Source organism: Capricornis sumatraensis, chromosome 7 (assembly GCF_032405125.1).
Source record: "Capricornis sumatraensis isolate serow.1 chromosome 7, serow.2, whole genome shotgun sequence".
NCBI lineage: Eukaryota > Metazoa > Chordata > Mammalia > Artiodactyla > Bovidae > Capricornis > Capricornis sumatraensis.
This window is the reverse complement of record NC_091075.1, coordinates 95,105,583-95,121,369: the sequence shown is the minus strand read 5'-3', so window position 1 is coordinate 95,121,369 and position 15,787 is coordinate 95,105,583.

Here is a 15,787-nt window from a genome sequence, read left to right as displayed (position 1 = left end):
TATTCACAAATGACATAATCCTGAATACAGAAAATCCTAAGGAACACACACACACACATGAAAGTCACTCAGTCATGTCTGCCTCTTTGCAACCTCATGGACTATACAGTCTGCGGAATTCTCTAGGCTAGAATACTGGAATGGGTACCCTTTCCCTTCTCCAGGGGATCTTCCCAACCGAGGGATGGAATCCAGGTCTCCCACACTGCAGGTGGATTCTTTACCAGGTGAGCCAAGAGGGAAGTCCAAGAATACTGGAGTGGTAGCCTATCACTTCTCCAGGGATCTTCCTGACCCAAGAATTGAACCGGGGTTTCCTGTGTTGCAGGCAGATTCTTTACCAACTGAGCTATCAGGGAAAACTAAGAGTAATAATCAAGTTCAACAATCCAAGGTTGCTGGGTAGAAGAGTAGTACACAAAAGTCAACTGTAGGTCTATACAATACCTACGAACCCTCCAAAAATGAAACTGAGAAAATAACTTCATTTATAATAACATCAAAAAGAAGAAAATATTTATGAATAAATTTAACAAAAGTACAAGACTTGTAGCTGAAAACTATAACATATCACTGAAGAAAATAAAGGCCTAAATAAATGGAAAGGCATACTGTGTTCACGGAAGAAAAAATGTTACCAAGATGGCAACATTCCCTAAATTATCTACAAAGTCAACACAGTTTCTACCAAACTCCAGCTCAAGAAAAAAGGAACATCTTTAGCAATCATGGAAATGTAGATCAAAACCACAATGAGATACCAATTCACATCCACTAGGATTGTTGTTCAGTCACTAAGTCATGTACAACTCTTTATGACCCCATGGACTGCACCACACCAGGCTTCCATATCCTTCACTATCTCCCAGAGTTTGCTCAAACTCACGTCCTTTGAGTCAGTGATGCCATCCAACCATCTCATCCTCTGTCTCTCCTTCTCCTCCTGCCCTCTCACCTTCAGCATCAGTCCTTTCAATGAATATTCAGGACTGATTTCCTTTAGGATTGACTGGTTTGACCACCTTGCTGTCCAAAGGGCTCTCAAGAATCTTTAGCACCATAGTTCAAAAGTATCAATTCTTCAGCACACAGTCTTATTTATGGTCGAACACTCACATCCGTACATGACTACTGGAAAAACCATATCTTTGACTATATGGACCTTTGTTGGCAAAGTGATATCTCTGCTTTCTAATATGCTCTCCAGGTTTGTCCAAGGAGCAAGCATCATTTTTTTTTTTTTTTTTTTGCAGACCCACATGGGGCCATAGCATCTTTTAATTTCATGACTTTAGTCACTGTCTGCAGTGATTTTGTAGCCCAAGAAAATGAAATACGTCACTGCTTCCACTTTTTCCCCATCTATTTGCCATGAAGTGATTGGACTGGATGCCATGATCTTAGTTTTTTGAATGTTTAGTTATAAGCTAGCTGTTTCACTCTCCTCTTTCCCATTCACTAGAAGATTCTTTAGTTCCTCTTTGCTTTCTGCCATAAGGATGGTGTTATCTGCATACCTGAGGTTGTTGATATTTCTCCTGGCAATTTTGATTCCAGCCTTTGATTCATCCAGCCTGGCATTTTGCAATTTGTACACGACATATAAGTTAAACAATCAGGGTGACAATATACAGCCTTGATGTACTCCTTTCCCAATTTGGAATCAGTCCGTTGTTCCATGTCTGGTTCTAACTGTTGCTTCTTGACCTGCACACAGGCTTCACAGAAGGCAGGTAAGGTGACCTGGTATTCCCATCTCTTTAAGAATTTTCCAGTTTGTTTTAATCCACAGTCAAAGGCTTTAGTGTAGTCAACTGAGCAGAAGTAGTTTTTATGGAATTATCTTGCATTTTCTATGATCCAACTGATGTTGGCTATTTGATCTCTGGTTCCTCTGGCTTTTCCAAATCCAGCTTGAACATCTGGAAGTTCTTGGTTTATGTACTGTTGAAGCCTAGCTTGAAGGATTTTGAGCATAACCTTGCTAGCATGTGAAATGAGCACAACTGTGCAGTAGTTTGAACATTCTTTGCCACTGTCCTTCACTAGAATGGTTATGATCAAAAAGAAGATAATGACAAGAATTGGTAAGGATGTGGAAAAATAGAAACCCTCACAAGCTGCTGATGGGAATATAATATGATGCAGCTACTTTGGAAAACAGCCTGGTATGTCCTCAGAGTTAACATTTGGCCCAACAATTCAACTACTAGGTATATATACTAGGCAAAATGAAAACATATGTCCATACAAAACTTGTACACAAATAACATACCACTATTGTTCACAATAGCCAAACATTGCAAACAATCCAAATGTCCATCAATTGATGAATGGATAATCAAAGTGTGATGTAGCCATACAAGAGAATAATATTCAACAATAAAAATAAACATATGCATGCTACAGTATAAGTGAACCTTGAAAACATGCTAAGTGAAAGAAGCCAGTCACAAAAGAACCACAAATTAGATGACTCCATTGATATGCAATGTCCAAAATAGGCAAATTTATAAAGATAGAAAGTAGTTTAGTGGTTGTCTAGGGCTGGGGAAGGGTACATTGGAAAAATGAAGAGTGAGTGGATAGATTTCTTTTGGGGGTTATGAAAATGTTCTCAAATTCATTATGGTAATAGTTGTACAACTCTGAGTATATAATACTAAAAAAAACAAGACAGATAACTTGGAATGTAGACTCTAAATGGGTAAATTATTATATGGGATGTGAACTATATCTTAATAAATTTGCTACAAAAATTCTAATTAAAAATAAAATACAAACAACAGTGAAAGATCAATGAATCTAAATCTAAATTTTTAAAAAGATCAGTAGAATAATAAACTAGCTTAGAAGAATCAAAAATAAAGAAGAAGACATGAATTACCAGTATGGAAATGAAAGAGAGATATCACCATAGATTATATACATATTAAAATAATCATAAAAGAATGTTTTAAACATATTTATTGCAATAAATTCTAGAACTCAGAAGAAACAGACCAAGTCCTTGATAGCCAAAATTTATAAAAGCATAAACTGGCATAAAGAAATTAAATACCTAAAGACCCCTATATTATTTGAATAAGTGAAATATCTTAAAATCTTACAAAAAAAATATTCTAATTCAAGACACACTCACTGGTGAATTTTATCCAACATCTGAGGAAAATATAATTAGTTATCTTAAGAAAGCTTCAGAAAATAGAGGGCAGACTTCTCAACTCATTATGATTCTAGCATTACCCTGATACCAAAAGTAAACCTATTATAAGAAAAGAAAGTTAAAAACCAATCTCTCTTCTGAGCCTAGTTGGAAAAGTTCCTAATAAAATATTATGAAATCCAACTTACCAATATATAGAAAGAATAATGCACCATGACCAATGGGGTTTATCCCAGTAAGGGAAGGTTGTTCTAATCTCTGAAAAATAACCAATGTAATTCACCATATTAATAAACTAAAAAAGAAAATCTACATGGTTCTCTAAATAAAATTCAGAAAAACCACTTGGTAAAATTTAATACCTACTCATGAGAAACAACTTCCTGGGGCTTTCCAGGTGGCAGTAGTGGTAAAGAACCCACCTGTCAATGCAGGAGACATAAGAGATGTGGGTTTGATCCCTGGGTCGGGACGATCCCCTGGAGGAGGGCACAGCAACCCACTTCAGAATTATTGCCTGGGAAATCCCATGGACAGAGGAGCCTGGCAGGCTACAGTCCATGGGGTCAGAAAGAGTTGGGCGACACTTTTATGAACAACAACATCAACAAAATCATCAAATTAGGCACAGGACGGAACTTCTTCAAATTTTTTCTTTCTGAGAACCATTAAAGAAGATTTAAGTAAGCTGCTGAGAGATATATCAGTCATGGATTAGAAGACTCGGTGTTGTTAACGTACCAATTCTCTCTAAATTAGAATATAGATACAATGAAATCTCAATCAAAATCACATTTGCTAAGTTGCTTCAGTCATGTTCAACTCTTTACAACTCTTTGAGTCCAGGTCCCAGCAGTGAAAGCACTGAGTGCTAACCACTGGTCTGCCAGGAATTTTCAGCATTTATCCTTTCAAATTTGGGTTTTCTCTGGATATTTGCCTAGGAGTGGGATTGCACAGCTCTACTTTTAGTTTGTTTGTTTGTTTTTTCCTAAGGAACTTGTCCTATTCTCCTAGGTGGCTGCACCAATTTTACATTCCCACCAACAGTGTGGAAGGGTTCCCCTTCTTCCACAATCCTCCAGATCCTCTCCAGTATTTATTATTTGCAGATTTTTGTATGGGGATGAACCACATGGCTTGCAGGATCTTAGCTCCCCAACTAGGGATTGAATGTGGGCCACTACAGCAAAAGCACTGAGTCCTAACCACTAGACCACCAAGGTATTTCCTGATTCTAAAATTTAGATAGAAACACAAAGTGATGCAAAACAGCCAGAACAAATCTTTAAAAACAAAACAAAAACAAAATTGGAATGCTCATATTTTCTGACTTCAAGACTAACTATAAATTGGATGGGTCATACATAGTTATTTATAGGTTTTAATATTTTAAAACTCAGAATCCATGTTGTCACATGTATCAAGAAACATCTATTGATATATGTGGCAACATGGATTCAGAGTTATAAGAACAGTGTGGTATTACTATGATGATAGATAAATAGATCAGTAGAACAAAATAGAGTTCAAAAATGAACCTACACATATATGGCTAATAGGTTTTTTACCACGATGCAATGTCTAGGGAAATAGTCATTTCAACAATAGGTCCTAGGGCAACTGAATATCAGTATAGAACAATTATACTTCCTTCATTACATCATTTAAAAATTTTATGTGAAATAAATCAGAAACCTAAAAGTAGAGGTTAAAACTTTTTAACTTTATAAAAGAAACGTAATAGAGGAAAATACAGAAGAAAAATGTTGCAATTTCTATGAGGGAAAAGCTATATTAGGACACAGAAAGCACTGACCATATAAGAAATAGTAATAAAACAAACTTCACAAAAATTTAAAAATTCCACTCTTTGAAAGACACAATTAAGAAAATAAAGCCAGCCTTCAACTAGAAGATTATTTGCAACACATATGTTTGACAATGGACTTGAAACCAGATAATATAAAGTACCTTTACAATTCAATAAGAAGAAGACAGTCCAATTTTTCAAAAGAGCAGGAGATCTGAATAGACACCTTGCACTAATTACCAAAGGATAGAGAAGAATAGCTAATTAGCACATAAAAAGAAGTTCAACATCATTAGTCACCAGGCAAATGCAAATTAAAATCACAATGATACATCACTCCATACCCACTAGAATAGCTAAAATTAGACATTAAAAATCCAACTGTTCTGGAGTATATGAAACAATTTCAACTTTCAGACATTGCTATTGAGGGTATAAAATGGTACAACCATTTTGAAGACCTATTTGCTTGTTTCTTATGAAAGCTGTCTCTTTCCATATGACCTAGCAGTTCCATTATTAATCCAAGGGGAAAAAAAGCAAATGTCCACCAAAAAAAAGCTTGCATATTAATGTTCACAGAATTTTTATTCATAGTAGCTGCAAAATGGAAACAACACAAATACCTATTAACAGGTGAATGAATGGATAAACACATTTGGTATACAACAGAAAATATTTCAGCAACAGAAAAGAAACATCTATTGATACATGTGGCAACATGGATTCTGAGTTTTAAAATATAAAAACCTATAAATAACTGTGTATGATCCATCCATGTGAAATTTTACAGCAAGCAAAGCTATAGAGACAAAATACAAATGTCTTGTGTACTGACTGTTACTGAAGCAAGGGGTGATGGAAATGTTCTGTATCTTGAAGGTAAGAATCAGTACAAAGTCCACAAGTAAGTTTTGGGAGTGATGGAAATGTTCTGTATCTTGATTTTCATCATGGCACTATGGATCATTGAAAAGAGAGTTCCAGAAAAACATCTACTTCTTCTTTATTGACTATGCCAAAGACTTTGACTGTGTGGATCACAACAAACTGTGGAAAATTCTCAAAGAGATGGGAATACCAGAATACCTGACCTGCCTCCTGAAAAATCTGTGTGCAGGTCAAGAATGGATAGTTAGAACTCGACATGGAACAACAGACTGGTTCCAAATCAGGAAAGGAGTACATCAAGCCTGTGTATTGTCACCCTGCTTATTTAACTTATATGCAGAGTACATCATGAGAAATGCTGGATTAGATGTACCTACACATATATGGCTGGAATCAAGATTGCTGGGAGAAATATCAATAACCTCAGATATGCAGATGACACCACTCTTATGGCAGAAAGTGAAGAGGAACTAAAGAGCCTCTTGATGAAAGTGAAAGAGGAGAGTGAAAAGTTGGCTTAAAACTCAACATTCAGAAAACTAAGATCATGGCATCTGGTCCCATCACTTCATGGCAAATAGATAGGAAACAGTGGAAACAGTGATAGACTTTATTATTTTGGGCTCCCAAATCACTGCAGAGATGGTGAATGCAGCCATGAAATTAAAAGACACTTGCTCCTTGGAAGAAAAGTTATGGCCAATCTAAACAGCATATTAAAAAGTAGAGACATTACTTTGCCAATAAAGATCCACCTAGTCAAAACTATGGCTTTTCCAGTAGTCACATATGGATGTGAGAGTTGTACTGTAAAGAAAGCTGAGCTTTGAAGAATTGATGCTTTTGAACTGTGGTATTGGAGAAGACTCTAGAGAGTTCCTTGCAAGGAGATTCAACCAGTCCATCCTAAAGGAAATCAGTCCCGAATATTCATTGGAAGGACTGATACTGAAGCTAAAACTCCAATACATTGGCCACCTGATGTGAAGAACTGACTCACTAGAAAAGACCCTCATGCTGGGAAAGATTGAAGGCGGGAGGAGAAAGGGACAACAGACAATGAGATAGTTGGATGGTATCACCGACTCAATGGACATGAGTTTGAGTAAACTCTGGGAATTGGTGATGAACAGGGAGGCCTGGCATACTGTAGTTCACGGGGTCACAGAGAGTTGGACATGACTGAGCAACTCAAGTGAACTGAACTGAACACAGGTGCAAACTTTTGTCATATTTGGTGAAGTATACAGTCAGTTCTACTACAATACTTGTTTTCAAAAATGCAAATCGGTTCTAACACAACAGCAAAAAATTTTATATTGACTTTTGACATTGGATTTCATCCATTAAAAATAGTAGATTAAAAAAAAATAGTAGGTAAAAACAGAAAACTGCACCCCACCCAAATGAAAGGAGCCAAGTATAAATATATACCATGCCGACCTATATGTTACTCTTTTCATACATCCTCCTTCAAATCTGTTAAAAGACCTGCCATTCACTGTTACATTTGTTTTAAAAGGTAATTTTTTTAAAGAAAGGATAAAATTTTAGAAAAGCATTTTTCATATTTTCCTGTATATTTTCCACTGCTGGCATTCTTCACTCACTTGGAACTGGGTTTTTACTGGTATCACTTTTCTTCCTCTAGAAAGACTTCCTTTAATATTTCTTGTAATTAAGGTCCGCTGGAAATAAATTCTCTGTGCTTTTATTTGTCAAAAAAAAAATCTTTATACTGCGCTCATCTTTGAAGGATATTTTCACTTTACATAGAATCTTATGTTAACTTTTTAAAACCATATTACAGTTATCATTCCATTCCTTATTTGGCTTACATTATTTCTGGGAAGAAATCAGTAATTTATCTTGCTATCCCAGCTGCTTTTGTTTCTCCAGCTGCTTTCAAGAGTTTTATATTATCACTGGTTTTCAAAAAATTGAGTATATGTTTTAAAATGGTTTTCCCTTCAATTATCCTGCTGGGAGTTTGTTTTCTTAGATTTAGAAATCATAGTTTTCATCCTGTTTGTTAAACCATTATTCCTTCAAATATATATTTCCTGGCTCCTCTTCTCTGCCATATTAAGATACTCCAATTTTGCATATGTGAGATCATATTCCTCAGATTACTGAGGATCTGGCCTTTTATTATTACTTTCATTCTGTATCTCAATTTATATAGTTTCTATTGCAGTATCTTCAAGTCATGCTTCTTTTCTTCTGTGGTGGGTAATCAGCTGATAATCTGTAGGTGAATTTTTCATTCAGATATTGTATTTCTAAGTTACACTGAAGCTCTAAAGTTCCCTTATCCATTTCTCTCATTCTGTTCATATTTTCCATTTACATACTTGAGCATATTTATGATGTTGTTTTAAAGCCCATGTCAGCTATTTCATTCATTTCCATAATTTCTGAGTCAGTTTCTACTGACTGATTTTCTGCTTCTCATTTTTCTGTCATAATTTTTATTGGGTAGGGCTTCTTAGGTGGCACAGTGGTGAAGAGTCTGCCTGCCAATGCAGGAGACACAAGAGAAGCGGTTTTGATCCCTCAGTTGGAAAGATCCCCTGCAGTAGGAAGTGGCAACCTGCTCCAGTAATATTGTCTGGAAAATTCCATGGACAGAGGAGCCTGGTAGGCTACAGTTCATGGGGTCCCAAAGAGTCAGCCACTGAGCAAACAGCATACACACAGACACTATAAAAACTATGTTCTTAAAATTTTGGATTTTGTTTTCTGCTTTTAAAGAGTGTGGAATTTGGCAGGCTGTTACTTGCCAATTAGTTTGATCCTTTTGAGATTGTTTTTAAATTATTATTGGTGGTCTAGAGTAGCCTTTACTCTAGAGCTCCTTTAGCCCCATCCAAAGACATAACTCTAGGGTATCTATTGATTGCTCACTTGCCACTCTATTGGCCAAAACTGAAGTGTGTCTCAGCCACATGTAGGTTCTGTGAACTGTTCAACTTACAGCTTCCCAGTAATTGCATTTAATCTAGCCTATGACATTTCATACTATGCACGTGCACCTTACTTCAGTTCAGTTCAGTTCAGTCGCTCAGTCGTGTCCAACTCCTTGCAACCCCATGAACTGCAGCACGCCAGGCCTCCCTGTCCATCACCGACTCCTGGAGTTCACTCGAACTCACGTCCATAGAGTTGGTGATGCCATCCAGCCATCTCATCCTCTGTCGTCCCCTTCTCCTCCTGCCCCCAATCCCTCCCAGCATCAGAGTCTTTTCCAATGAGTCAACTCTTCGCATGAGGTGGCCAAAGTACTGGAGTTTCAGCTGTAGTATCATTCCTTCCAAAGAACACCCAGGACTGATCTCCTTCAGAATGGACTGGTTGGATCTCCTTGCAGTCCAAGGGACTCTCAAGAGTCTTCTCCAACACCACAGTTCAAAAGCATCACTTCTTCGGTGCTCAGCTTTCTTCACAGTCCAACTCTCACATCCATACATGACCACTGGAAAAACCATAGCCTTGACTAGACAGATCTTAGTCGGCAAAGTAATGTCTCTGCTTTTGACTATGCTATCTAGGTTGGTCATAACTTTCCTTCCAAGGAGTAAGTGTCTTTTAATTTCATGGTTGCAATCACCATCTGCAGTGATTTAGCACAGAGCAAAGTCTCAATGAAACCTCCTGCAGAGCCTTGGAGCTCCTCTGCATAGCTCCCACATCTCTGGTGTTGCACCTCACAAACTGAAGCTGCCACAACCTTCCCAAAATCAGACCTCAGTGGCTTCTATACAGAGACTGCCTTGCATTCCTCGGTCTCCCTCTTCTGTACTGGGTCTGGAAAGTGACATCAGGTAAGAATGCTGAGGCTTCCGTATGACTTATTCGTTTCCATCTATTCAGAGAACACACTCAAGTACTGCATGTTTTCCAAAGTCAGAAAACAATTGCTTCAAGTATTTTGTCCAGTTTTCTAGCTGTTCACAGGTAGAGGGACAACTCTGATACATGTTATTCCATTTTGGGCAGAAATGAAAAGCTAGAATTTTTTTTTTAATCTAGTTTGAGTTATTTACATGTTGAGGCTCACATATTATCCTAGTATTTATGATAACAGCAGTTGATTGTATCTTAATTTTATAAAATAATTTCATTTATATTATCTGATTGGTTTTTATAACACTTTGAGTTAATAAGGGTGATCTTTCTTACAACTGTGTTATAGCCAAAAAGACTGAGGTTCATAAGGCAGTGAATGCTCATTTAGTAAGAGCTGGAGTTAGAATGTGATGTTAGCATAAACTACAACTCCTAAAACTTGAATCCTGGTTTCATGTATATCACGAAACCCTTTTCTTTTTCATCAATCCCTCCTCCCTCCATTCTTTTATTCCTCTCAGGTTTGAATTATCTTTTAGGGTTTAATTATCAACTTTATCATGTTAGCTTGGTCAAAATTTTAAGAAGCAACTCATTAACTTTCCACTTTGAAAAATGCTACTTGTAATTCAAAACCATATATTAATTTCAAGTGACAAGCTATAATCAATATATATCATACATAACCAACATCCTCCTAATCCATATAGGCCACTGAAGGCCTCCCTAACCTCCTAAACTGCCAGCATTCATGTGTAACCTTGTATCATCTTTCCTCCTCTTTTAAGTCATTTTCCCTAACTTTGAGCTATAAAGCTGCAGTAAACATCTCAGAGTTTTTCCTAGTCCAAATGAAAAAAATTCAATTAAATATTAAAATAGGAAGGAAAACAAAAATATTTTAATTAAACAAGAATAAAGTAAGAATAAGCCAGCTCCTCAGTTAACATGACTAATAGATTGAAATGACAGCTTTCTAAGAATGAGTTGCATTTATGTGACAGTGGCAACATTTGAAAAAATTTCAAGACTAAGTTGATTACCTTGTACCTTGAGGCACAGGATGAAAAGAGTGTTTTAATATTCCAATACACTTCTAGTCAACAGTGTGACTACATGGAGCACTGTACTAAGAGAAAAAAATACCTGAGACCACGTAGCAATCAGTGGGAAAGCCTTCCGTGAGTCACATCATCCATCATAATCTGCCTAGCTGGACACAGGGGATGACAACACGAGAGCCACAGATTAGTAGTTTCCAGTCTAAGTTAAGAGTAGTGGTATAAACAATTTGAAAAGCAGTTTACATAGTTTACATATTTATATAATTTATGCTTTCAAACTGTAGTGCTGGAGAAGACTCTTTAGCGTCCCTTGGACTGAAAGGAGATCAAACCAGTCAATCCTAAAGGGAATCAACCCTGAATATTCATTGGAAGGACTGATGCTAAAGCTGAAGCTCCAATACTTTGGCCACCTGATATGAAAAGCAACTTGTGGAAAAGACCCTGATGCTGGAAAAGAGTGAAGGCAGGAGAAGGGGATGACATGGTTGGATGGCATTACCAACTCAGTGGACATGAGTTTGAGCAAACTCCAGGAGATGGTAAAGGACAGGGAAGCCTGGCATGCTGTAGTCCATGGTGTTGCAAAGAGTAGGACATGACTGAGCAACTGAAAAATAAATAATGTTTTTAAATAGACTTTACAAACAGTCACCTAGGCAACAGTATCAATGAAGTCATATTCTTTCATGTGCAAGTTATATTTTCCTATAATACAGTAAAAAGTACTTAATTATTAATTCTAAGATGTGATTCACTTACCATCGAAATTCCTTTCTTGGTCTTTCTTGCCATTAATGGTATACTTATTGCCCTTTTGGAAACACTGGGTTATCCTATTTAACTTAAAAATTTATATAAATTAGTTTTCATTAAAGTAATTACCAACTTAGGAAACAATGCTATGAAGTTTTATGTAACATATAATGATGAGATACAGGAAGTTTTAGGCCTTTCATTTAGCAAATACTTGAAAACTGCTTTTGGTTGGCTTTTTTCAAATCAAAGCCTGAAGAGCTAGACATGTGAAAAACCTCCAAAGCCAACTTCTCTTCCTACCCTATACCCAGCATGATCACAGCCATGTTATTTGCGGGCAGGGGGGGGGGGGGGGCGGGGCAGAAATAGACTTCTACAAGAGAAGAAGAAAAAGCACAACAAAATGTTAAGCAGTTATTTAAAGAATTATGGGTCATTGTTTTCTTTAAATTCTTCACTCTGTTCTTCCTTTCTCTACTTGCAAAATTTACCTAATGTCCTTCTGTTTCTTTTCAATAAAAGGATACAGTAATACTTTCTGAATTTGGCAATAGGGAGTGCATGATCTGAGCCACAGTCAGCTTCTAGTCTTGTTTTTGCTGACTGTATAGAGCTTCTCCATCTTTGGCTGCAAAGAATATAATCAATCTGATTTCAGTATTGACCATCTGGTGATGTCCATGTGTAGAGTCTTCTCTTGTGTTGTTGGAAAAGGGTGTTTGCTATGACCAGTGCATTCTCTTGGCAAAACTCTATTAGCCTTAACCCTGCTTCGTTTTGCACTCCAAGGCCAAATTTGCCTATTACTCCAGGTATCTCTTGAATTCCTACTTTTGCATTCCAGTCCCCTATAATGAAAAGGACATCTTTTGGGGGTGTTAGTTCTAAAAGGTCTTGTAGGTCTTCATAGAACCATTCAACTTCAGCTTCTTCAGCATTACTGGTCAGGGCATAGACTTGGATTACTGTGATAGTGAATGGTTTGCCTTGGAAATGAACAGACATCATTCTGTCATTTTTGAGATTGCATCCAAGTACTGCATTTCAGACTCTTTTGTTGACTATGATGGCTGCTCCATTTGTTCTAAGGGATTCTTGCCCACAGTAGTAGATATAATGGTCATGTGAATTAAATTTGCCCATTCCAGTCCATTTTAGTTCACTGATTCCTAAAATGTCTATGTTCACTCTTGCCATCTCCTGTTTGACGACTTCCAATTTGCCTTGATTCATGGACCTAACATTCCAGGTTCCTATGCAATATTGCTCTTTACAGCATCAGACTTTATTTTCATTGCCAGTCACATCCCAAACTGGGGGTTGTTTTTGCTTTGGCTCTGTCTCTTCATCCTTTTTGGAGTTACTTCTGCACCAATCTTGAGTAGCATATTGGGCACCTACCAACCTGGGGAGTTCATCTTTCAGTGTCCTGTCTTTTTGCCTTTTCATACGGTTCATGGGGTTCTCAAGCAAAGAATACTGAAGTGGTTTACCATTCCCTTCTCCAGTGGACCATGTTTTGTCAAGACTCTCCACCATGACCCATCCGTCTTGAGTGGCCCTACATAACATGGCTCATAGTTTCACTGAGTTAGACAAGGCTGTGGTTCATGTGATCAGTTTGGTTAGTTTTCTGTGATTGTGGTTTTCATTCTGTCTGCTCTCTGATGGATAAGGATGAGGCTTATGGAAGCTTTTTGATGCTAGAGACTGAGGGAGAAACTGGGTCTTGTTCTGATGGGCAGGGCCATGCTCAGTAAATCTTTAATCCAATTTTCTGTTGATGGGTGGGGATGTGTTCCCTCCCTATTGTTTGACCTGAGGCCAAATTATGGTAGAAGGAAGGAAGATAAAGGCAACCTCCTTCAAATACCTGCTGCACAGCCTCTCAGTGCCTCCAACCCTGCAGCAGGCCACCGCCTACCCACGCCTCTGCTGGACACTCCTGAACACTCATGGGCAAGTCTGGGTCAGTCTCTTGTAGGGACGCTGCTCATTTCTCCTGGGTCCTGGTGTGCAGAAGATTTTGTTTGTGCCTTCCAAGAGTCTGTTTCCCCAGTAATGCGTAAGTTCTGGTGTAAGTCTCTGGGTCCTGATGTGCACAAGGTTTGTTTGAACCCTCTGAGCATCTTTGGTGGGTATGGCGTTTGATTCTAAACACCATTTTGCCCCTCCTACCGTCTTGCTAGGACTTTTCCTTTACCCTTGGATGTGGGGTATCTTTTTTTGGTGGGATCTAACATTCTCCTGTTGGCAGTTGTTCAGCAGCAAGTGGTAATTTTGGAGTTGGTGGCTGAGAAGTTAAAGCGTCTGCCTGCAATGCAGGAGACCTGGGTGTGATCCCTGGGTGGGGAAGATCCCCTGGAGAAGGAAATGGCAACCCACTCCAGTATTCTTGCCTGGAGAATCCCATGGACAGAGGAGCCTGGTGGGCTACAGTCCACAGGGTCGCAAAGAGTCGGACACGACTGAGTGACTTCATTTGCAGAAGATGAGTGCATGTCCTTCTACTCCTCCATCTTGAAACGTTAAGCTATAGTTAAAGATCATGGCATCTGGTCCCATCATTCCATGGGAAATAGATGGAGAAACAGTGGAAACAGTGTCAGATTTTATTTTGGGGGGCTCCAAAATCACTGCAGATGGTGACTGCAGCCATGAAATTAAAAGATGCTTACTCCTTGAAAGAAAAGTTATGACCAACCTAGATAGCATATTTAAAGGCAGAGACGTTACTTTGCCGACTAAGGCCCATCTAGTCAAGGCTATGGTTTTTCCCGTGGTCATGTATGGATGTGAGTTGGACTGTGAAGAAGGCTGAGCACCGAAGAATTGATACTTTTCAACTGCGGTGTTGGAGAAGACTCTTGAGAGTCCCTTGGACTGCAAGGAGATGCAACCAGTCCATTCTGAAGGAGATCAACCCTGGGATTTCTTTGGAAGGAATGATGCTAAAGCTGAAACTCCAGTACTTTGACCACGTCATGCAAAGAGCTGACTCATTGGAAAAGACTTTGATGCTGGGAGGGGTTGGGGGCAGGAGGAGAAGGGGACGACCGAGGATGAGATGGCTGGATGGTATCACTGACTCGATGGACACGAGTCTGAGTGAACTCCGGGAGTTGGTGATGGACAGGGAGGCCTGGCGTGTTGTGATTCCTGGGGTCGGAAAGAGTCAGACTCGACTGAGCAACTGAACTGGACTGCAAGGAGATCCAACCAGTCCATTCTGAAAGAGATCAGCCCTGGGATTTCTTTGGAAGGAATGATGCTAAAGCTGAAACTCCAGTACTTTGGCCACTTCATGTGAAGAGTTGACTCATTGGAAAAGACTCTGGTGCTGGGAGGGATTGGGGGCAGGAGGAGAAGGGGACGACAGAGGATGTGATGGCTGGATGGCATCACTGACTCGATGGACGTGAATCTGGGTGAACTCTGGGAGTTGGTGATGGACAAGGAGGCCTGGTGTGCTGCGATTCATGAGGTTGCAAAGAGTCAGACACGACTGAGTGACTGAACTGAACTGAACTGAAAGTCTAGTCAAAGCTATGTTTTTTTCCAGTAGTCATGTATGGATGTGAGAGTTGGACTATAAAGAAAGCTGAGTGCCGAAGAATTAATGCTTTTGAACTGTGGTGTTGGAGAAGACTCTTGAGAGTCTCTTGGACTGCAAGGAGATCCAACCAATCCATCCTAAAGGAAATCAGTCCTGAATATTCATTGGAAGGACTGATGCTGAAGCTGAAGCTCCAATACTTTGGTCACCTGATGCGAAGAACTGACTCACTAGAAAAGACCCTCTTGCTGGGAAAGATTGAAGGCAGGAGGAGAAGTGGACGATAGAGGATGAGATGGTTGGATGGACATGAGTTTGAGTAAGCTCCAGGAGTTGGTGATGGACAGGGAAGCCTGGCATGCTGCAGTCCATGGGGTCACAGAGTCAGACACGACTTAGCAACTGAACTGACTGAAGATTTTCTATTCTTATGGATATCCTCAGAATGAAAGCTGCATATTATTTCAAACTATTCCTTATAATAGTTACATTTCTAATCTCATATTTTGATTCAAAACAAAAATTTAAGTGAGGATACCAACTTTTTTCTTTTAAAACTGTTTAATATTTATATACAATCTTTTGTCTGTTACTATTCTCAAAGAACTAGAAACAGGGCTTTCACCCATTATTACATGAAAAATACAATCTTAAGAACCTAAATGCCCTCAATGCCCAGGGCAGAACAC